This window comes from Hyperolius riggenbachi, chromosome 1, assembly GCF_040937935.1.
Source record: "Hyperolius riggenbachi isolate aHypRig1 chromosome 1, aHypRig1.pri, whole genome shotgun sequence".
Classification (NCBI taxonomy): domain Eukaryota; kingdom Metazoa; phylum Chordata; class Amphibia; order Anura; family Hyperoliidae; genus Hyperolius; species Hyperolius riggenbachi.
The window spans coordinates 206890897-206915928 of NC_090646.1; positions in this window are offsets into that span (position 1 = coordinate 206890897).

Genomic DNA, 25032 nt, shown 5'->3' on the forward strand with positions numbered 1-25032 from the left:
CCACTGAACAGAACAGGTATGCAGTGGCGGGTTCACTAAACAGAACAGGTATGCAGTGGCGGGTCCACTGAACAGAACAGGTATGCAGTGGCGGGTTCACTTAACTGCACAGGTATGCGCACTGATGCGGTGGGTTCACTGAACAGAACAGGTATGCAGTGGCGGGTTCACTTAACTGCACAGGTATGCGCACTGATGCGGTGGGTTCACTGAACAGAACAGGTATGCAGTGGCGGGTTCACTAAACAGAACAGGTATACAGTGGCGGTTCACTAAACAGAACAGGTATACAGTGGCGGTTCACTAAACAGAACAGGTATGCAGTGGCGGGTCCACTGAACAGAACAGGTATGCGCACTGATGCGGTGGGTTCACTGAACAGAACAGGTATGCAGTGGCGGGTTCACTAAACAGAACAGGTATACAGTGGCGGTTCACTAAACAGAACAGGTAAGCAGTGGCGGGTCCACTGAACAGAACAGGTATGCAGTGGCGGGTTCACTAAACAGAACAGGTATGCAGTGGCGGGTTCACTAAACAGAACAGGTATACAGTGGCGGTTCACTAAACAGAACAGGTATGCAGTGGCGGGTCCACTGAACAGAACAGGTATGCAGTGGCGGGTTCACTTAACTGCACAGGTATGCGCACTGATGCGGTGGGTTCACTGAACAGAACAGGTATGCAGTGGCGGGTTCACTTAACTGCACAGGTATGCGCACTGATGCGGTGGGTTCACTGAACAGAACAGGTATGCAGTGGCGGGTTCACTTAACTGCACAGGTATGCGCACTGATGCGGTGGGTCCACTGAACAGAACAGGTATGCAGTGGCGGGTTCACTAAACAGAACAGGTATACAGTGGCGGGTCCACTGAACAGAACAGGTATGCAGTGGCGGGTTCACTAAACAGAACAGGTATGCAGTGGCGGGTCCACTGAACAGAACAGGTATGCAGTGGCGGGTTCACTAAACAGAACAGGTATACAGTGGCGGTTCACTAAACAGAACAGGTATACAGTGGCGGTTCACTAAACAGAACAGGTATGCAGTGGCGGGTCCACTGAACAGAACAGGTATGCGCACTGATGCGGTGGGTTCACTGAACAGAACAGGTATGCAGTGGCGGGTTCACTAAACAGAACAGGTATACAGTGGCGGTTCACTAAACAGAACAGGTATACAGTGGCGGTTCACTAAACAGAACAGGTATGCAGTGGCGGGTCCACTGAACAGAACAGGTATGCGCACTGATGCGGTGGGTTCACTGAACAGAACAGGTATGCAGTGGTGGGTTCACTAAACAGAACAGGTATACAGTGGCGGGTCCACTGAACAGAACAGGTATGCAGTGGTGGGTTCACAGCACAGGTATGCAGTGGTGGGTTCACAGCACAGGTATGCAGTGGTGGGTTCACAGCACAGGTATGCAGTGGTGGGTTCAATGAACAGGTATACAGTGGCGGGTCCACTGAACAGAACAGGTATGCAGTGGTGGGTTCACAGCACAGGTATGCAGTGGTGGGTTCACAGCACAGGTATGCAGTGGTGGGTTCACAGCACAGGTATGCAGTGGTGGGTTCACAGAACAGGTATGCAGCCAGACAGGAACAAGCTAAGCCTAACTAATCTTTCCCTGAGAGACAGTCTGCAGCAGCTCGCCCTACTCTGACTAATGCAGGCACACGAGTGGCCTTAATGGCCGCCGCTGCCTGCCTTATATAAGGGGGGGTGGGGCTCCAGGGGCTAGTGTAGCCTAATTGGCTACACTGGGCCTGCTGACTGTGATGTAGAGGGTCAAAGTTGACCCTCCATGTGCATTATGGGGCGAACCGAACTTCCGCAAAGGTTCGCCTGCGGGACGCGAACGCGAACCACTGAAGTTCGCATGGAACCGTTCGCAGGCGAACCGTTCGGCCCAACTCTATTTATAAAAAGGTTAATGGAAAACAAAAAACTTTAAAATTGTTCTTTAATGTAGTTTAGTGCACATGCCCCACTGTCTCTTGCTGTATTGCATTATCAACATAGAGAAAGAACTGTCATTCCTAGGAGTGAATGTATGCTGCTTTAGTACTTCTTTACTTACTTAAAGAGAACCTGAACTGAAAATAAAAAGTCAAAATAACCACACACATGTTATACTTACCTCCTGTGTAGTCTACTCATCAATCTCTTTCTCCTCTCCTCTGTCCCATTTGTCTGCTGTGATAAATGGAATTTTCCATCCTCCATTTTAAAAATGGCCATTACCCCCAATAGCTTCCTGGTCAGCATACTGTTAAACTGTAATATCACCCACTTGAGCTATAGGGATACATGGACATTACCTTGCACATTCAGTTGTAACTGACAGCTACTGATATATAACTGACAGCAACTGGTATATTTCAGTTCTGACAAAATATTGTCAGAACTGGAAGGGATCACTATAAAAAGAAAATGGTGAGCTTCTGAGAGGAACTGACGGTGAGGTTAGTATGTAATATTCATTTGCAGCTACATCATGCGTTTATTTTAAATAATGTTCCTCGCTTCAGGTTCCCTTTAAGGTACAAGACCAACCTAGCAGTTGTGTTATACTGTGTCTATTGCCTACCCCAATAAAAATGACCTTCATTCTATTTTGACATTTTCACTCAGGGTGACTGACTGGTAGATATTGCGTACTGGATATCATCCAGTTCAGGATGCCAGCTAGCAATGCAGTATTTGGCTGTTTTGATGACAGAGACTGTTGCTAGTGGGCTGAGCTAGTGGGTTAGTGGGCTGACTGAGTTGGCCAACTGACTTTAATAGGGAGGGAATCAGTTGAAAAGGGCGCCTGAACCATCTGAATTTAAAGGGCGCCTCCGAAGACTTTTTTTTGTGATTTATTTTTATTACGTTTTTGACTACAGAGAATTGCATCAAAATAAACGTCATACATCTTACAATATAACAGAAGGCCTAAGGAGACCTCAGATAAAGTCACAAAACTATAACAACTTAACCTCTATTGAAGTTATATATACATACACATACATACTTCGGTGAGAAAGAATTTTGAGAACCTAGAAGCTGAAACATGGATCGAAATATGCTTATCCGTAGTGCTGAATGTAGTCTTAGACTAATACCTAAACTCTAAGCAACTCAAACGATATACTGATATGCTAATGCTCTGCTATTCCCAGATTAACAGTTATTCTTTGAGATGAAAGACAAATATCTTATACATTATCATGTTTATAGAACTCTATGTCTATAGAACTCTTATTAATAACTAGTCTACCGCAACTTCAGAGGTCTCAGTCTACTATTTCCATGACTAAGACATGAAGTGTTATGGATGGTCAAGCCAGGTGGATATAGGGGGGGAGGAGGGGAGGGGAGTTCTTGGATTTTGGAGCTTAAAGAGAACCTGTACTGAGTAAAAATATTTAAAATAAACACATGAGGTAACTGTAAATGAACATTACATAGTTACCTTGCCATCAGTTCCTCTCAGAAGCTCACCGTTTTCTTCTGTCAATGATCCCTTCCAGTCCTGACAATATTTTGTCAGATCTGAAATATATCAGTTGCTGTCAGTAAAATATCAGTTGCTGTCAGTTATAGCTGAGAGGAAAACCGATGTACCAGGTAATGTCCATGTTTCCCTATGGCTCAAGTGGGCAATGTTACAGTTTAACAGTGTGCTGACCAGCAAGCTGTTATGGGGCAATGACCATTTTCAAAATGGAGGACGGAAAATTCCCTTGATCACAGTGAACAACAGGACACGGGACAGGAGAAAGACACTGAGGAGTAGACTACATGGAAGGTAAGCATGACTTGTGTATGCTTATTTTGACTTTTAATTTTCAGTTCAGGTTTTCTTTAATGGGAGATTTTAATTTCTAAGTGCACTGAGCATCTGGAAATCTGGTCTATATATAATATACTTATGATATGGTTACTGATTTCAACTGGGCATTAGAAGGGACCAGTCAAAGGACCAATTATCTCTCATAAGGTTTTGTCTGTTTCTGGATTTCAGTAGATATTCCATTTTTAGATTATAATCAGTTAACTGAATCAGTTGTGTTATAGTTGGGGTTTGTGTTTGAAGTCAATTAGACAGCAAAAAGTGTCTGGCCGCTGTGATGATATGTGATATTACTAGTCTTAGAGCCGCTGGGAACTGATCCAATCCTATTAAGAAAAGTGCCATTTGAGGTGTGAGTTGGGTATGAAGTCCTACTATCCTAGAAATAAGTTTGGAAACTCTATCCCAAAATGGAGTTACCTTAGGGCAGGACCACAGCACATGCAGAAGCGTGCCTATATTTGAGCATTGTCTCCAACAGTAAGGGGATTTGGTAGATGACATTTTGGACATTATGCGTGGTGTGAGGTACCATTTGTAGAGTATTTTTTTTGTAGTCTCCTCATGGGTTATACATTTGGAGTATCTTTTTTGGGTTCCTAAGGCTTTTAGAATGGCAGCTGTCGGTAATGTGGTTTGAAGGTCGTATTCCCAAATTTTAATATATTTGTCAATAGGGGAAGGGGCAGCATTTATAAGTAGGTTGTACCAGAAGGAGATTCCTCCCTTTCAATATTTCATAGTGGATAGGAAATCCCAGATTCTGTTATCTATTAGGGGTAGTGTGTAATGGTTTGTTAGTAGTAAGTGAGATATTTGCAAATAGGTGAACATTTCACTATGAGATATTTTGTATTTCCATTTAAGAAAGGAAACGGATCTAAGTTTCACATCCATAATGTTGTTGAAAGTCTGAATCCCTGCTTCTATCCATCTGGATATGTTAAGATTTGGAATAGCTAATTGTAGTGAGGCAAGAGGGACTGAGACTTTGATTTTACCTGTTCCCAATAAAAGTTTTGTAGCTCTATCCCATACAGCTAAAGAAGAAGCAATTCAGGGATGATTCAGCTTAATTGGTGGGATTCCTGACCAGAGAAGGTATAGGAAATTTGTGAGTTGTCCTTTATAGTCTTCTTGTTCCTGTAGAGCCCAATATTTTTGTGGGGAGGAAGGCCACCAATATTGTGACATATCTAAAATTGCTGCGTAATGATAAATTAAGGGATTAGGGAGACCAAACCCTTCCATTTTGGTGGGGGTAGTGAGGATGGTGAAGGATAGTCTACGTTTCTTTTTTTTCCATAAAAATTGGGATATCAAGGTGTTTAACTCTTTGAGGAATTTGGATGGGATGGCGACAGGGATAGTTCTAAATAGATATAATATCTTAGGAAAAATTGCCATTTTATATGCTGAGATTTTGCCAGTTTTTGAGAATTTAAATTTAGACAAATGTGTCAAGTCTCCTTTGATTTTTATCAATACCTCAGGGAAGTTGACTGAGTAAACATTTGTGAGGTTAGTGGGGATGGAAATTCCCAGATATGAGACTTTGAGATAAAACCCGCTACATTTACACAAGCTGATGGGGATTTATAGAGGGCCATAATGGCTTGGTGCAGAGGCGGCCTTAGAGTATACGGGGCCTGGGGCGAGAGTCATATGCGGGTCCTAGAGACATATGCTGTGGATACACACACACACACACAGATATGCTGTGGAAACACATGCACAAACTGTGGAAACACCCACTCTGTATAGGTTAGATAGGTAGGTGCCCCGCAGTATAGTTTAGATAGGTAGGTGCCTGAAGTATAGGTTAGATAGGCAGGTGCCCCGCAGTATAGATTAGATAGGTGCCTGCAGTATAGATTAGATAGGTAGGTGCCCCGCAGTATAGATTATAGGTGCCTGCAGTATAGATTATAGGTGCCTGCAGTACAGATTAGATAGGTAGGTGCCATGCAATATAGATTAGATAGGTTCCTGCAGTACAGATTAGATAGGTAGGTGCCCCGCAATATAGATTAGATAGGTTCCTGCAGTACAGATTAGATAGGTAGGTGCTCTGCAGTATAAATTGGATAGGTGACTGCAGTATAGTTTATAGTTGCCTGCAGTACAGATTAGATAGGTAGGTGCCCCACAGTATAGATTAGATAGGTGCCCGCAGTATAGATTAGATAGTTGCCTGCAGTATAGATTAGATAGGTGCCCGCAGTATAGATTAGATAGCTGCCCGCAGTATAGCTTAGATAGGTGCCTGCAGTATAGATTAGATAGCTGCCCGCAGTATAGATTAGGTAGGTGCCCGCAGTATAGATTAGATAGCTGCCCGCAGTATAGATTAGATAGCTGCCCGCAGTATATTTAGATAGGTGCCTGCAGTATAGATTAGATAGGTAGGTGCCCTGCAGTACAGGCTAGATAGGTAGGTTCCTTGAGTAAAGGTTAGATTGGCAAATGGCTGCAGTGATGGGGAGCATGGGCATTGAAGTTAAAACTCACATTTCTTCTGCCGATCATCGCAGCTTCCATCTTCTTCCTGTCCCGGCATCTGTGTATTGGTAACAGCACCCCCTGTGGTGACATGCGGTCACGTCATCACAGGAGGCGCTGTTACCAATACATCAGATGCTAGGAGAGGAGGAGATGAAAGCTGCAATGATCAGCAGAAGAAATATGAGTTTTAGCAACTATGCCTGCTCTCCCCGCTGTCGCAGAGGGTGCGGGGTCTCTTCATGTGCGGGGCCTGGGGCGATTGCCCCACTTGCCACCCCCAAAGGCCGGGTCTGCTTGGTGGAACTTTCCCAAAATCCCAAATTTACCCAGAACTTCACTCAGGAAACCCCAATGAACTCTGTCGAAGGCCTTCTCCGCATCCAAAGTTAGAAGCAGAGAAGGCCTCCGATCAGACTCCAATGAGTGAAGAATATTGAGGATGCGTCTAGTTCCATCTGCCGCTTGTCTGCCCTTGGTAAATTCCACTTGATCTAGAGCTAGGATTCCTGGTAACATGTCAAATAATCTATTTGCTAATACCTTTGAATACAGTTTAAGGTCACAATTTAATAAGGAAATTGGACGGAAGTTGGATGGGCACGTCTGGTCTTTGCCAGATTTCGGTATTTCAGTTATGATGGCTTGAGTATACTCGGAAGGAATTGGGTGAATTTATTGAATAGAGAGGTAAGTTTCTGGGCCAGAAGTGGGGCAAAGGACTTGTAGAATTAGTTGGAGAAGCCATCAGGGCATTGTGCTTTATTGGATTTGGAGCCTCCATAGACTTTAATGTTATTTCTGCAAATCTCGGCTACAAGGTGGTAAAAAAAAGGGTGCCGGAGTCTCTGTTTTGGCTACAAGGTTTTCGATTCGGCTACAAAAGGGCGCCCCTTTATATCCAAAATTTTTGATTAGGCTACAAGGTTTTCGGCTACAAGGTTTTTTCTTCTGCTACAAAAGGGGGCGCCCCTTTGTAGCCAAGATTTTTGATTCGGCTACAAGGTTTTCGGCTACAAGGTTTTTGATTCTGCTACAAGAGGGCTTCCCTTTGTAGCCGAGATTTTTGATTCGGCTACAAGGTTTTTAGCTACAAGGTTTTTGATTCAAAAGGGCACCCCTTTGTATCTCAAATTTTTGATTTGGCTACACAGTTTTTGGCTTCAAGGCTTTTTCTTCTGCTACAAAAGGGCACCCCTTTGTAGCCAAGATTTTTGAATTTTGTTTCGGCTACAAGGTTTTGGGCTACAAGGTTTTTGCTTTTGCTACAAAAGGGGGTGCAGGGAGTAAGGATTAGGCATCACAAGTGGGGGTGTCTTAGGACAAGGCACCACTAGGGGTGGACTTTGGGTTAGCCACCACCAGGGGAGGGTTCTGTGTGATAGTAGGGAGAAGTAAGGTTATAGTAATCACCAGGGGGGGTCTTATGGTTAGGCACCACCAGGGGGGTCTTAGGGTTAGCCACCACCAAGGGGGAGTAAGGGTTAGGCACCACCAGGGTGGGCCTTAGGGTTAGGCACCACCAAGGAGTTCTTAGGGTTAGGCACGATTGGAGGGGTCTTAAGGTTAGGCACCATCGGGGGTCTTAGGGTTAGGCACCATAAGGGAGTCTTAGGGTTAGGCACCACCAGGGAAGGGTTCTGTGTGAGAGTAGGGAGAAGTTAGGTCATAGTAATACCCAGGGGGGGTCTTAGGGTTAGGCACCACCAGGGAGTCTTAAGGTTAGGCACCACCAGGGGGTCTTAAGATTAGGCACAGCCAGGGGAGGGTTCTCTGTAAGAGTAGGGAGAAGTTAGGTCATAGCAATCACTTTTCTCTGCTTTATCACTTTTCTAGACTATATCCAGAGACCTTTTATAGCCCATTATTTTTAACACATTTTTGCCTATAACAGCATCCTTTTTATAAACTAAAACTAGCTTTTCAGTTATACCAGGTGCCCTTTGTAGCCAAATTTTGGCATTTTGGCTACACCAGATGCCCTTTGTAGCTGACATTATACAACAAAGCAATCCATGATTTAAGTATCACAACAACTGCACATAGGTGTAATAAAATATAACAATTTTATTTGAGGACATATCTAGAGATGAGCGTAATGACTTAATTACGATTTTGCGAAATTTCGCGTAATTAGTGTAATTACGATTATGGCCGTAAGTACATAATCGTAATGAAGAAGGATTTCGCGAAATTCCGCGTAAGCGTAATTTTCACGTAATTTTCGCATTACAGTGGGTATCGCGAAATTACGTTTGCCTTGCATGCAACCGTTTGTAAGCGTAGTTACATAACGTAATTTCGCGATAGTTCATATTACTGTAAGCGTTAATTTTCGCGTCGTTTTTCGCGTTACACATATAAAATTCGCCATGTAGTGATATTTCGCATCAAAATTCGCCATGCAGACGAAAACGCGAAAAAAAAATCAGCTAAATTTTGCGAAAATTAAGCGAACCCGAAATTACGTTATGGTTTAACGCGAAATTACGTTATGAACGAAACGCGAAATTAAACGTTGAAAATTACGCTTACGGTATTTTCAATTACGATTTTAATGGCAATTACGCTACCATAATTTCGCATCGTAATAGCAAATTTCGCATGCGTAATTATAGTAATGCGAAATTTTGGCTCAACACTAGACGTATCCCAAAACAATAAAAACATATGCACTGCTAAGAAGTACAAAGGGGGAGATATAAAGGTATATAAATATGCATACAGAAATACAATCGGCTAAATAATGGTAAGCGCACAAAAGTACATATATCTACATAGTATGGCCCCTAAAACGCTGCAAGGATTGATCTCCCTGTCTATGTAATGCTGAGCACAGCAATTATGTATAAGGTGCAGCAATAGGGGAGAGAAATATAATGAGTAAAAAACAGCCTTGCCCAACTTGAGCACTGTCACCCCCTGGTCCAGCTGGCATTGTGGACCTCACATGTATCGCACGCCGGCGCTACCATTAAGGCAAAGGAGGCAGCTGCCCCAGGGCCCCAGAGCTTGTAGGGGCCCCCAGTGGCTACAAGAGGAAAAAAAAAATTTCAAATCGGCCTTATAGTTTTTGAGAAAATCGATTTTAAAGTTTCAAAGGAAAAAAAAACACATTTAAAAACCTGCCGACTTTAATGGTTAATAGCAAATCCACCTTAAATGCTAGAAACCCTAAATTTGCAGGATATGTTAAGGAGATCATTAGGAATAAGAGGAAAAAATTATTTTTCCAAAAGACCTTATAGTTTTTGAGAAAATTGATTTTAAAGTTTAGAAGGAAAAAAATATACTTTTAAATGCGGTAAATGCCACTTTTAGTAGCAAACCTAACGGTAGTGTAATTTTACATGCATCAAAAGAAAGAGCAATAAATTTCCTGACGGGGTTTCCAGGGGGTCTATACGCAGCCGCAGCGCTTTGGCCAGGGATCGCTATACAGCCGCAATATGGCTGTATGAAGATCCCTGGCATTTTTTCCTATTTTCCCAAATTTTTTTAATGTTTAGAGTGTGGGAATTTTTTTTTTTTTTTAATTATGTGGGGTCCCCCCTCCTGAAACTTTTTAACCCCTTGCCCCCCATGCAGGCTGGGATAGCCAGAATGTGGAGCTCTGACCGATTGGGGCTTCACACCCTGACTATACCAGCTGCAAAAAAGGTCCCCTAATGCCGATTTTTGTTCCGGGGTATATGTTGGGGGGGGGGGGGGGCAGGTTTATTTTGCCCTGGGGCCCCATTGTTGCTTAAACCGGCCCTGCCTGCGTGGTGCTTTTACGGAGATGTAGCTGAATCTGGCTTTTTCCGTCTATATCAGGCGTCCTTTTTTCCAGGCGCCCTTTTCAAATGTATGCCTTTAATAGATTCACAAATTCTTTTCAACTAAAATTTGTGGTACCACTCTAAGTTTGAGAACACTTTCGCAAGATTTCCAATGGTGTTATCGCTCATACTGACTCCCCAGATCATCTCCAGGGCCATGGTTAATGCCCAGGATCATCATCTTCTTTTGGCTGTGCTTCCATCTGTGTATGAGTGAATCTCGACTGGGTGTGCATGAGAAAGGTCATGCTGTTTTTGAATTTGGAGATAAAGTGAAAACAGAGAAATCCTCAACCTATATCCTTTATTGGTTGAGATAAATTAATAATTGATATGTGCAAAGCTTTGTACTGTAGTGAGCAGTAAAAAGTTACTAGTGGCAATCCTAACATTTTAATAAATGTTTCATAAGGTTTCAGCTTAAATTTTATAAAAACCAAATGCAGAAAGTCAATAAAATGACGCAATTCTATGACTGATTTTCAATCAGGGAAATATGAAGTGCCTTCCTGATTAATGGGAAATCTATGAGTGTATGCCTAGCTTTATTGCACAGAAAAGTTTGATCAGACCTCATGAAGGAGCAAGAGGAACATTTGTGCAACATAAAACTTTGCAAGAGTGTCAACATAATTCTTACCAACTTCTTACAAAATAATATATGTTAAATCACTTTTTATTAAGCCATCATACATTTACTGTAGTTATAACCATAAAAAACAAGTAATACTTCTACCAGTAATGGATAACAAATAGAATGAAGGACAACTATCAAGCAAAATAGTTAAAATTAATATATATGAATAGTATATATAATAGTATGAATATATAACAGTATAAATAATGTCTTCTTGTGTTGAGTTCACTTATAGAAGGTAGTAAAAAAGGTGACAGATCTGGCAAATTTTGGACTAGTCTATCTCCTCATGAGGGATTCTCAGTATTACCTTTATTCTTTACAAAAACACTCCCTGTAAAGGATCTATATAAAGATGCCAACCAGCTTCACTACTTTTTTCACACTATTTTGGTAGTTGAATTGAACAACTGTTGTTCAGTAAGTGCTTTTGTAAATAAATACATAAGAATCCCCATGAGGAGATAGACTAGTCCAAATTCGATCAGATCTGTCATATTTTTACTACCTACTGTAAGTAAAAGCATTATAGGAAAAATATTTATACTGCATTTGACTGTAGAGTACACTTTATGGATATATATTTTAAATTTTGCAATTGACATATTGCCTAATGTTGTCCATTCATGGCTTTGCCTAACTGTAGCATATATAATGTTCTTAAATTTTGTAAATATCTCATTGTAAATATCTACTTGTGTGTAAATTGTATGTTGTTTTCTGTATTGCAAAAGACTGCATGCATAGATTCTGTGAAACTGGATGCCAGGATACTTACTTGCACTTGTTCCAGGAACGGTGGATCCGGCACATGGAAGCGTCTCCTTCATTTAAATGGATGTGATTCAGCACCCAACCTACACACGCTAAGCTTGTGAGAAAGTGCTTAGTTACAATGATGTATGTGGGGCAAATAAGATACAGAGAAACAAGTTTGAGGATGCACACCCAAATATAACTAACATTTAGCAACAATATTTCAGCAAAATGGGTGCTGCGTCTTAAAGATATAACCAAATATAAAACAATGAATGACACGCACACCTTGTAAATTCAATGCAAAAAAGTGTATATTGGAGTAGTTGAGCAAATCACTCATAAAAGTGTAAAAAGATCTGTACAATACAAACATACAAACATTACATATACAGCCAGAATCATGACTCATGTACATACATAAATCGCATTACATACCGTACATGGTATAGCTAAAGCTATATATCGCACAAAAGCAGCAAGCAATGCCTGAGTCCACAAACAGTGTGATGGGCTCATTTTCAAGTTGCAGGGACGCATATATATATGTAGCGTCAAATGGACTCTTTTCTTCAGGATACTGCCACATTGCTGAACAAATTAAGTTTGCCTCCTGCCAAACCCCATTGATAAAGGAATTTTATTCCGAAACGCCGCGCCGTTTGGGTAATATAGCGGCGTCTCCTCTAGTTACTGTGATTGTTTTATATGCATTTGCTACACTTTGGCTCCCTGTTCTATGAACTTTCTGACATCCAGTATTTATGGACTCAGGCATTGCTTGCTGCTTTTGTGCGATATATAGCTTTAGCTATACCATGTATGTAATGCGATTTATATATGTACATGAGTCATGATTCTGGCTGTATATGTAATGTTTGTATAATTGTATTGTTACAGATCTTTTTACACTTTTCTGAGTGATTTGCTCAGCTACTTCAATATACACTTTTTTGCATTGAATTTACAAGGTGTGCGTGTCATTCATTGTTTTATATGTGGGGCAAATAAGGACATTGTCCTACCTGCACATCTGCCATGTTGTGGATTTATACTGGCATTTTCTGAATAAGGGAGACTTGTTGATGCAATACTATTTTGCTGAGCCAGATTTGAGCCATCATATTCTTACACCGTGTATGCTATCTGAAGCACCTTCAGGCAGGGGTCACACTTGTCTTTCAGTTTCTATACTTTGCAGAAAACTGAAAGACAAGTGTGACCTCTACCTTACAACAGCTAATGTAATTTATAGAGAAAACTGACAAATTGCGCAAGATGTCAGTTTTTTCTCTGCGTGCAAAATCTACATTCAAGTGTGACCTAGCTCATTGATTAACATGAGTTCTCAGTTGAAAACAGTTTTTCTGTGCAGAAACCGCGCACGAAAGCCGACAAGTGTGACCCCTGCCTCATTCAGTATTGGGTGTGTATGATGGTTTTGGCAATGTGTCACTTGTCACTTTTGTTTGGGAATTGATCTATATGAGACACCAAATTGTCTTCAGTATTATTCACAGCTATTGATTTTGCAGATGTATATGCATTAAAAGCACTGAGCACTTGATTGCATAGTTTTTGGCACGTTTTCTATATTTATGCTCTAAAGTGAAGTTTCATGTAGGTGGTACAATGGTATTTTTGATCGATTAACAAAATGTTTATGTTTACTATTTCTTGAGCAACACTCTGAGTCATTCTTGTGCTTACATAAAGGTTCCTGGAAAAAAAAATGGCGCAGGGGATTGCCACTAGTAGAATATTGTTAAAATTAGCAATATTCTACTATATGATTCCAAGAGCAAAATATCAGTAATCTTTACCGATATTTTACTGACTAAACCTAACCCTACTCTCTCACAGAACCCTCCCTCTACCAATGCCTAACACAGAACCCTCCCTCTACCTATGCCTAACCCTTACCCCTTCCCCCCCCCCCCCCCCCCCCCCGGTGTTACCTAACCCTTAACCATTCTCCCTGGTGGTGCCTATTTAGCTTTGCATAGAAGACTTAGTGCCCGCTATTTAAACAGGCGCCTACGTGCACCTAACTCTACTCTCATTGCCGCAAATTGCGGCTTTTTGGCACCTAACTCCCCTCTGGTGGTGCCTAAACCTTAACCAAGAGCTCTAATCAAAACCATGTCTCATTAAACTTCTAAATGCATGCTTGCAGTCTTACCAGTTCATGGAGGGTAACAGATGCCAGGGTATCTGTCAGCTATTTCACAGACATATCCTATGACCTTTCCTGCATATGGACTAGGTTGTTTTAGTGATTGTCAGTCATTTCATAATGAAGGCCCAAATATACTATTCGATTTTTACATCAGATAAACAATCTGATATTGATACCCCATCAATCGCATTGTAGCAGAAAGCTGATCAAATATCAATCAGAGTGCTCTTGCTGCTCTTACTGCTCGCTATTGTTGGCTTTATATAGTACAAAGCTATGCAACCACCAGTCAGATGCTCCATGATGACCAGATGTCCTCCGTGCACCCCACAGTCCCATCTGTGATCAATCAATAAAAGAAAAGTCTTTCCCAATTTATTTTCAATAGTCATTCTGATGAAAAAAATGATTGTGGAGGTCACTGTTTTGTTATTAAATCAAATGTTTAATCTATTAAAGAGGACCTTTACTGAATATAACTTAATGAATTGCTTATTTTCACAATAAGTCCTCATCATAGTGCAGGTGGTGACATCTTTACTGCTGGCAAAGGAGCATCACTTCAGTATGTTTGTTGCGACATGAGCAGAAAAAACACCTGGGATCCTATAAGTCTTGATATAAGAACCTCCTTCAGATGCTCATTGATCACCGTTGCTTCAGCCCAAGGTACCTGATGTCCATATTACTTCTCATTGCTCTGTACCGATGCCAGACCTGCTGTGACTGCCACTGCTATTGGTCCACCTAGTGCACTAAAGGGGAGCCTAGGCTGGATCTCTGAAGAGCATCTTCATAGCTCCTGCCAGGACTTCCTATTGGTCCACTACTATTCACCTCAGGTATACGCTTTACAGTCAAATTTTGCTCAGGTGAAACCGGCGGCAGTAAGGTTCATCAAGGTGGCCCATGGCAAGGGGAAGTGACAGGGACTTCAAGGAGAGCCTGACATGCAGTGGTGGAAGTCGAGTAATTGCCAAGATGGTGCTGAAGGACAGGAGCATTGCTCAGGTAAATAGCTAACATCACTGGGAGGGTGGAATTACATACCAAAATAAAGCAATCAATAGATGTAGGAAGCATTTCTGATGCTTAAAGCTGGATAATTAACATAAAATTGGGAATCCTAAATAATTTACTACATTCTACTATATGTTGTTACAGTGCCACTTTTAAGAGACACTGTATTGAAAAAAGGGCCCCTGGGGAGTACTTACCTCGGGAGGGGGAAGCCTCTGGATCCAGATTGAGGCTTCCCCCATCCTCCTCCATCCCAAGGTGGTCTCCCGGTGCCCCTCGGAAGCCACAGCCGACAATTTGTCAGGGTGTGGCGCAGGCGCAGTAGCGCCTGCAATATTTACCTTCCTCGGCACCAGTGCAGGCGCAGTAGCGGCTTTCGGCTCGGATCAGGTGGAAATAGCTGATTCAAGTTGGGTCCGCTCTACTGCGACTTGCGCCTGCACAGTCGAGCCGGCCCTGACTAGGATGGGCTATTTCCGCCTGATCCCGAGCCGAAAGCCACTACTGCGTCTGAGCATGAGCCGGGAAGGTAAATATGTACATGGCCGTCCTTCGAAGTGGCCCTGCAAGACCACCGGGGGACGGAGGAGGATAGGGGAAGCCTCAATCGCAACCAGAGGCTTCCCCCTCCTGAGGTAACTACCCCCCGGGGGCCCTTTTTTTCAATAAAGGATTTCTTTAAGAATGTCTCATAGTGTATGCTAGGCTTCAAGGGTTACTTAAGTGAAAAAAAAAGTATTTTAACTTACCTGGGGCTTCGTGCAGCCCCCTGCAGTAATCCTGTGCCCATGCTGTCCTTTCCACAACCCTACAGTCAGCAGTGGCGACCCCTTCAACGCTTGTCAGTCATGACCAGTTGGAGCCATGTGCCCCCTGATCCCGCGCCCGTTGCTGGTAGCATTCTGTGCATGCCCAGTAGGTATTGGCCCTGTGCTGCGCATTCGCAGATTGCTGCCATGCATAGGGACATAGCGAGGAGACATGTGGACAGCCAGCTTTGAGGGGGTGCGCTGCTAGTCAGAGAGTCTCTGAAGGATGACTCAGGCACAGGATGACTGTGGGGGGCTGCAAAAAGTAAGTTAAAGAGTTTCTTTTGTGTGTTTGTTTTTTTATTTTAGATTTCCTTTAATACTAAATGTGTTCAGGAAAATGGTAACATCAAGAGTTCATTACAGTTGTTCAACTGTTAAAGAGAATCTGTATTGTTAAAATCGCACAAAAGTAAACATACCAGTGCGTTAGGGGACATCTCCTATTACCCTCTGTCACAATTTTGCCGCTCCCCGCCGCATTAAAAGTGGTTAAAAACAGTTTTAAAAAGTTTGTTTATAAACAAACAAAATGGCCACCAAAACAGGAAGTAGGTTAATGTACAGTATGTCCACACATAGAAAATACATCCATACACAAGCAGGCTGTATACACCCTTCCTTTTGAATCTCAAGAGATCATTGTGTGTTTCTTTCCCCCTGCAGTTCTCATGCACTGAAGTTTCAGGCTGCTCGTTTCTTCCTTGCAAACAGCTTTGCCCTTGTCTGAATTTCCTCAGTATGTGAAAGCCCAGCCAGCTCAGAGGACGATTTATCCAGCTTGTAAAAGATAAGAGAGAAGAGAGAAGATGCCCTAATCTAAATAATACACAGGCAGTGTGCATAGATGGGCCTGGAAGGGGGAGTTCATAGCAGAACCACAACACTGAAGAACTTGGCAGCCTTCCAGACACAGGCTGACAAGTCTGACAGGGGAAAGATACATTGATTTATTACAGAGACTGTGATACCAGAAAGTGCTGCAGTAAGCCAGAACACATTAGAATAGCTTTTGGAACTTGTAGGATGATAAAAAACAGGATGCAATTTTTGTTACGGAGTCTCTTTAAAGCTTGTTGAATTTACATTTATCTCCTGTTTGTTTATTTCCACTCTATCTTGTACCTAACCCCACTATAAAAGGTCTATGTAAAAGGTAGAAAAGCATCAGATAAAATGTATTATAGAAAAAAACAACAGGCTAACACTCAGGTTCCATAAATGTACCAATCAGATGCCTGTTATTAATAATACAAGCATAAGATCACACTTGGAAATTCTCACATTACAGCAAGGCTGACTGCACATGAACCACGTCTAAAGTATTCAGCTAAAATAAAGGCTAAGCTTCTGTGACATTTGGAGTGAAGACTGTCTTGCAGCTATGAAGATTGTGTTAACAGTGTAAATAATCAGGTCAAGGAACATTCATGTTGTAGTGTATGAAAAGAGACAGAATAATCTCCATCCAGGCAGGTATGCAAACAACAAATAGGTTATTGTTTAGTGTGTATGAAATCTAATTTGCATTAGAATCTTCCGATTTACATTGAGTACAGCCATCCAATTTATGGGCATTTTCATAACATCCTTAGTGTGGATGCAACAAAGAAAGACTGGTAAGGCAGGTATAGATATATATTATAGCTGAGAACTTTTAGGTGGAGCTAAGCTCATACTTGGAGGGAGGTTAGGTATTTAATGCAGTATATAATTGGTAAATAAAACTGGAAAATGTATGTATTCTTTTAAAACTAGATGCGAGTTATCTGTAATGTCTAAAAGCGTGAGGTCTATTGTGCTGTAAGATTACACTCACCGGTCTTCTAATCCCCAATAGAGAAATGGAAAGATGTTCAAATAACTGTTTACTTCCCAAACATTGAACATTTGATTAAAAGAAAACTTGTACAAACAACTGCAATATTTACTGGAAAATGTTGTGGACAATATCATAATTGCCTGGTACATGAAGAAGCCAGTCTGAGAGCAGAGACTCAGAATCATACATTGGGGTAAATATACTGTTGTGAGTCATAAACACAGGTCACCTTGCTTGTGATAACAGGATTCTATTGGACATCTGTGATCATATGACCCCCCCCCAGGGTCTTTGAAGTGAACCACCAGAGTAATAACAAAAATCAATCATACTCCTCGAAAAAAAATATATATTTTCCAGGAAAACCTTGTCCCACAAAGCTGTCCCGAAGTCCTCGCATCACCCAACTTCCGGCGTCTGGCTCCACCTCCCCTCTCTCCTCGGAGAAAAATGGCAAGACATTTACTGCAGTAAATGTCTTAGCACTTTTCTTGAGTCCTTAAAAAGTTTGTGTTACTAACGAGCAAAACATACACACACACACACACACACACACTCACACACACACACACATACACTAAGGGCGGTTTGAAATGGCTACCCACACGCAAATTCAAACTGGGATTGCACCATTTTGAAATCTATTGGATGCTTCTGAATTTGACTCCAGGGAAAAAAAGGATGGTCTCTGAGATGCATGCTGGCACAAGTGTAAATGGGACCTTAGAGTTCAAACATTTTGTCTATTCATTTACAAAGTTATGCTGTCATTTTCCTTGTGCTTTTTGTCACACAATTATGTTACTGCATAGCACCAGTGCACCAAAGAGGCCCAAGAGGATTAGCACCACTGAATATAAGTTGAAAATGTCAAAAAAGCTTTATTACGTATCCAGAAATATCAATAATATACACAGTATGTTAAAACACTGTGTAAAAAAGGCATATTTAAAAAAAATATATTTTTTCTTCTTTTTCTGTTTTGCTGTAACTTGAGATATATATATAAGAGAATATTGAATTGATATTGTTGTATTTACATTTTCATTTGTTTGTATATTAGCATCTCTGTATAATTAGAGTGCTTCTTTATAATGGGTATTATTGTGTAGAGTATTGTGGGTTCCCTTCCTGTTCTGCTTTAAATTGCTGGGTGTTATTATTGTCCATTTTTGCCCATATTATTTAATGTGGGATCTCTTGTACCACTTAAATTGCCTAATTGGGGGCTGGTGCTGGGTTTTATTCATCTAGATACGTAGCCAGAAGCAGCAGGAAACTCATTGTCCTTACATTTGTAGCGAGAATTAATTCCATCCTGTTATAAAGGGGGGCTGCTGTCAAGAGTTTACCATTGTGAAAAAGCTGAACACTTACAAACAAGAACATACGTTTTTAGGCAGACCTGGAAGGGCAGTGGCAGAACATGCTGGGGTGATACAGGGTAGGAGTCTGGCTTCCACAATTTGCTCCAGAACAATTACATTTGTGTGGCTTTACAGTTTGCTAAGGGCAAACTGATATTAGCCATCTCTTATAACCACATCATATTGAATAGTAGAGTGGATTTTGTGCCATGGTATAACCGCACCATTGTGTTCTTCTGAAATCCTTAGATCTTCCAGAAAGACAGAGCAAACACAAAGGGAGAGAATGGGAGCCCTTATGGTGAAGTATGTGTAGGCAGTGAGCCTGCAAGTTGTGAGCGATAGAAATATACACACAAAGGAGGGTTGCAAGACAAGCAACCAAAGTATGTAGGCATGTGAGGAAGTCTGGTCCTCACTCGGGTTCATCCGTTCTAGGTGATAAGATCGCACTCCAGAAAAAAAATATGTAAAAGTTCCAAACAATTAAAACAAAAAACATAAACCCCCCATTCAATGGGGGCTGTTTATAGCTATTATGAAGGAGGAGGTGCCCCAAAAATAATTTTGCCAGTAACTTGGTGCTCCTGATTTACTACACCTAGACCAAAAGACGCTGTTCTTATTGATTTGAAGAAGCAGACTGGGTTCTGTAAAACGCATTATCCTACTAGATTTCTATTAAATATTTTTTATCTTTACAGGCTCACTTCTTATTTTAGAGCTAAGGCTTACATGCAAAGTTACTGGCAAAATTATTTTTCGGGTGCATCCTCCTCCTCCATTATAGTGCCATGGTGTAGATGACCTCAAACTATCTGGCCCTCCTCTTCCCCTTCCCCTTAGTCCCCAAATAATATAAGTCTCACAAGCAATGTAGCTAGAGAGCACTTTGCACAGCATTCACCAAAGATGAGACATACAGCATTCACCAAAGATAAGACACCAATGTGAAAAGCAAAAAATGTTTATTGAAGTGAAAGTGCAATACATACATCCATGAAAAACAAGAAAACTAAAATAACGCAGACACAGTAAAACCACCTTTTCAAGCACAGAAAACGACGATACTATGTCATAAAAAGTTATCTTCTGAAGTATAGCCATTAGCCAACAGCTCTAAAAGTGAGCTACAATTGTCCATTGCCAAATTACTTTTCCACGGTTTTGTAACATGGTCCTTCTAGCAAAATGTAACAAACAAGCTCTACATGTCAAAGGACAACTGAGGTGACATATGACATAATGAGATAGACAATTAGACATGTGTATGTACAGTGCCAAGCACACACATAATAAGTCTGTGTTCCTTTTTTTTTTCTTTCTCTGCCTGAAAGGGATAAAAATTAGGTATTCAAGTGACAGTTTCTATCTGCGATGGGACCGGGTCGGACTGGGTCAGACTATAGTATAACCCTCACTGATAAGTAATTACAGCCATAAAACACTTTCCTGTCAGTAAATGGCTTCCTGGAGCAGGAAAGAGATAAAAAGGGTAAATAATTCATAGATTTGAGCTCTAGCATACTTCAATGAAGGTTTCATTGAGCAGAGACAATAATACAGTAAAAACTTAAAAAATAGATTTAAAGGAATACTGTAGGGGGGTCGGGGGAAAATGAGTTAAACTTACCCGGGGCTTCTAGTGGTCCCCCTCAGACATCCTGTGCCCGCGCAGCAGCTCACCAATGCTCCGGCCCTGCCTCCTGTTCACTTCTGGAATTTCAGACTTTAAAGTCTGAAAACCACTGCGCCTGCGTTGCCGTGGCCTCACTCCTGCTGATGTCACCAGTGGCTGTGCGGGCGCAGGATGTCTGCGGGGGACCATTAGAAGCCTCGGGTAAGTTCAACTCATTTTCCCCCGACCCCCCTACAGTATTCCTTTAAATATAAAATGGGGGACATTAGGGAAAGGAGGATAGATATCAGGTGTTCTCATCACCTTATTTTCACTTCGGATGTCCTTTAAGTAGCCAACAAGCAGCTTACAGAGCTCAACCTTTACTTTATTTTTAGGAGAACAAAAGGGGATGTAACAAGAAAGAAAAAAACCAGTGTTGCTCAGTTTCTTCAGCTCTCCAAAGTCCATGCAGGCTTCTTGTGTATAAAAACCTTAGCAATGGAATAACATTTTCATCCTTTTCACCACCCTGACAATGCTGCAGTTGCATTGCCAATAGGATACCAATAAACTTAAAAAAAATGAGATGCAGGTAAATCAAACATCTATAAGCACCATATACCAAATGCTTGCAAATAAAATTGGTTGGCTTTGTAACTATGTAATTCTTAAAAAGCCATTTCTAGAATAGTTTTAATCACCGTAAATTGGTAGCTTGAAGCTCCTATTACTAGCATGGAGCTTCAGATTACAGGAGCTGATTGGATCATTTGCAAGAAAAACGTGCATAGCAACCACAGATCAATCACTTAAAAAGCAGCTAGCAGCCAAAAAGTGGTGAACAAATGTTTTAAACAACCCTATTTTCTACTGAAGACTTTGACAAACTTCACCATCGATTAGGTAATCTATCAATTGATGATCAGCTCATCTCCACTTTATAAAAACTGCAACTGTCACTTTATCCCCAATTATTACTTACAATAGGGGCTAGGTATGGTCAATGAGATGCAACTAATTTTGAGTTGATGCAGGATTAAGAAAATGTTTTATGCAAATTATTGCATCTTAACAATGGACCAATCAAAGTTTACCTCAGCAGGATTTGATTGGTTCATGTTAAAGGGGAACTGAAGAGAGAGGTATATGGAGGCTGTCATGTTTATTTCCTTTTAATCAATACCAGTTGCCTGGCAGCCCTGCTGGTCTATTTCTCTGCAGTAGTATCTGATTAAAACCAGAAACAAGCATGCAGCTAGTCTTGTCAGATCAGACTTATAAGTCTGAACCACTGAAACACCTGGTCTGCTGCATGCTTGTTCAGGGGCTATGGCTAATAGTATTAGAGGCAGAGGATTAGCAGGGCTGCCAGGCAACTGGTATTGTCTAAAAGGAAATAAACATGACAGCCTCCATATACCTCTCTCTTCAGTTCCCCTTTAAAGCTGCACACATTTGCATACAACATTTGCATAATGCTGCATCAACTCAACATTATTTGCATCTCATTGACTCTCAATAATGGGGGCAATCCTGCTTTTATAAAGCAGAAGTAACAATCCTTTTTCCGGTGAACTTCAGAATGTTACCTTTATAGATATATCCTTGAAAAACAAACATAAAGAAAAGAAATGTACATACGTGGACTGAAAATTCTGAAATGCATTTCAGAAAGTTTCTTAAGATCACATGTGTGACAATGAACTTGAATAAGGAAGAGCTAGATCCCCTCAGGTACTGAACTGTAATAGTTGGCACGTTCATCTTGACAGGATTTGATAGACATCTCTTCCAACAAACAATAACTTTAAAGCTGGTATGAGCTGCTCAAACAAAGCATTTATACACTACGTTTTTTTTTTTCCTCAAGGCTTCAGGACATGAGGGCTGCTCTATCATTAGGCTGCAGAGCTGAGCAGATGTCTACCCATCATGTGTGGGTTTTCCTTTCCAACATCACATAATGGAATGTTATTGTCAAAATATGTGATAATAGCATTTCAGCACCATGGACAGTGACTTAGACGCGCTAAAATACAGTTCATCTTAAAATGTGTGCATTCAGCAATATAAAATGATCCTATCCACAGCAGTGCTTCTCACAACAGAAAGTTAGGAAACTCACTTTTTATTAGACAATAAAAAATGAAATATACAAAAAGTGATTTTTTTTTTTTAACTACAAAAATATTTTGAATCACAAGATTGTCAACCATTACAAGCGATATTCTGGACAGACTGACACGCTTTTACAAACATTCCTTTTTTACCACGCAGAAAAGGTAAAATAGCACTTATGTTTATAATATGACTGAAAGGACAACGGCAGTGAGAGGGATAAGGAGGCTGCCATATTTATTTCCTATCAAACAATAGTAGTTGCACAGCATCCTGCTGATCTCTCATGATCTCAGTTGTGTCTGAATCACATACCTGAAACAAGCATGCAGCACATGCAATCAAATGTAAAGGACAACTATAACAAGAGGATGTGAAGGCTGTCATATTTATCGGTATTTCCTTTTTCAACAATACTAGTTGCCTGGCAGTCCTGCTGATCCTCTGCCTCTAATACTTTTAGCCATAGACCCTGAACAAGCATATACAGATGTGATGTTTCTGACATTATTATCAGATCTGACAAGATTAGCTGCATGCTTGTTTCTGGTGGTATTCAGACACTATTGCAGCCAAATAGATCAGCATGGCTGCCAAGCAACTGGTATTGTTTAAAAGGAAATAAATATGGCAGCCTCCATATACCTCTCATTTCAGTTGTTCTTTAAAGAGAATCTGTATTGTTAAAATCGCACAAAAGTAAACATACCAGTGCGTTAGGGGACATCTCCTATTACCCTCTGTCACAATTTTGCCGCTCCTCGCCGCATTAAAAGTGGTTAAAAACAGTTTTATAAAGTTTGTTTATAAACAAACAAAATGGCCACCAAAACAGGAAGTAGGTTGATGTACAGTATGTCCACACATAGAAAATACATCCATACACAAGCAGGCTGTATACAGCCTTCCTTTTGAATCTCAAGAGATCATTTGTGTGTTTCTTTCCCCCTTCTGCTCTCATGCACTGAAGTTTCAGGCTGCTCTTTTCTTCCTGCAAACAGCTTTGCCCTTGTCTGAATTTCCTCAGTATGGGCTGGTGCACACCGAGCGGCTTTTTCAGCGTTTCTGCAGCCGCTTGCGGCTGCGGATCCGCTTGGTCAATGTATCTCAATGGGGTGGTGCACACCAGAGCGGGGGGCGTTTTGCAGAAACGAAAAATGCCAGGGTGAGGCATTTTTTGGATTGCGGGTGCGTTTCTGCCTCAATGTTAAGTATAGGAAAAACGCAAACCGCTCTGAAAAACGGCACTTCAGAGCGGTTTTGCAGGCGTTTTTGTTACAGAAGCTGTTCAGTAACAGCTTTACTGTAACAATATATGAAATCTACTATACTGAAAACCGCAGCAGCAATCCGCAAAACGCTAGCAAAACGCCATAGAAAAATTAAAAAAAGCGTTTCAAAATCTGCTAGCATTTTGCGGATCTGCTAGCGGGTTTTGGTGTGCACCAGCCCTTAGTGAAAGCCCAGCCAGCTCAGAGGACGATTTATCCAGCTTGTAAAAGATAATAGAGCAGAGAGAAGCTGCACTAATCTAAATATCACACAGGCAGTGTGCAGAGAGGGGCCTGAAAGGGGGAGTTCATAGCAGAACCACAACACTGAAGAACTTGGCAGCCTTCCAGACACCGGCTGACAAGTCTGACAGGGGAAAGATACATTGATTTATTACAGAGATGGTGATAGCAGAAAGTGCTGCAGTAAGCCAGAACACATTAGAATAGCTTTTGGAACTTGTAGGATGATAAAAAACAGGATGCAATTTTTGTTACGGAGTCTCTTTAAGGGCCCGTTTCCACTAGTGTCACGCGTGACTGGGAGACGCGCGGTGGCACTTCCTCGCCTGCAGGAACCCTGACGAATTCCATAAGCCATGCCATGCACGGCAATGGGATTCGCAGCCTCCCGCACAGAAACTGATGGCAATGTCGGCCGAATGGCTAAGGTAAACGATTTGGCCGGTGGCGCCATTGTTTCCTATGGCAGCGTTTTCCCGCGTGATTTGCCTGCATGGAAACTCTGCGGATTCGGTCCGCGCTAGTGGAAACGGCCCTTAGTCAAACATCTGATCTGCATGCTTGTTCAAGATGTGTGGTTAAGGGTTGTTCACACTACAAGAGCTCTTCTGACCGCTTTGTGATTTCAAAGCTTTTTAAGCTCTAGCGAGTTGAAAAATTCTTGCTAATGTAATGCTATGTGTGTGTTCTCACTGGAGCAATGTGAATTTGTAAAAATCCCCCATAGCATTGTATTAACACAAATTTTTCACCTCACTAGAGCTTAAAAAGCTCTTGCAGTGTGAATCAGCCCTCAATGTATTAGAGGCAGAGCATCAGCCAGGCAATTTTTCATTGTTTAAAAGGAAATAATAAACTGTGCATCCTCCATGTCCCTCTCACTTCAGTTGTCTTTTAAAAATCACTCTTCCCTTTTCTATTAGACAAATCAATAGGACATTGCACTTGATTGATGTAATTATAAATATGTAAATACTTGTCTACAACTGCAGTAAAGCAAAGCTGACAGATCCACC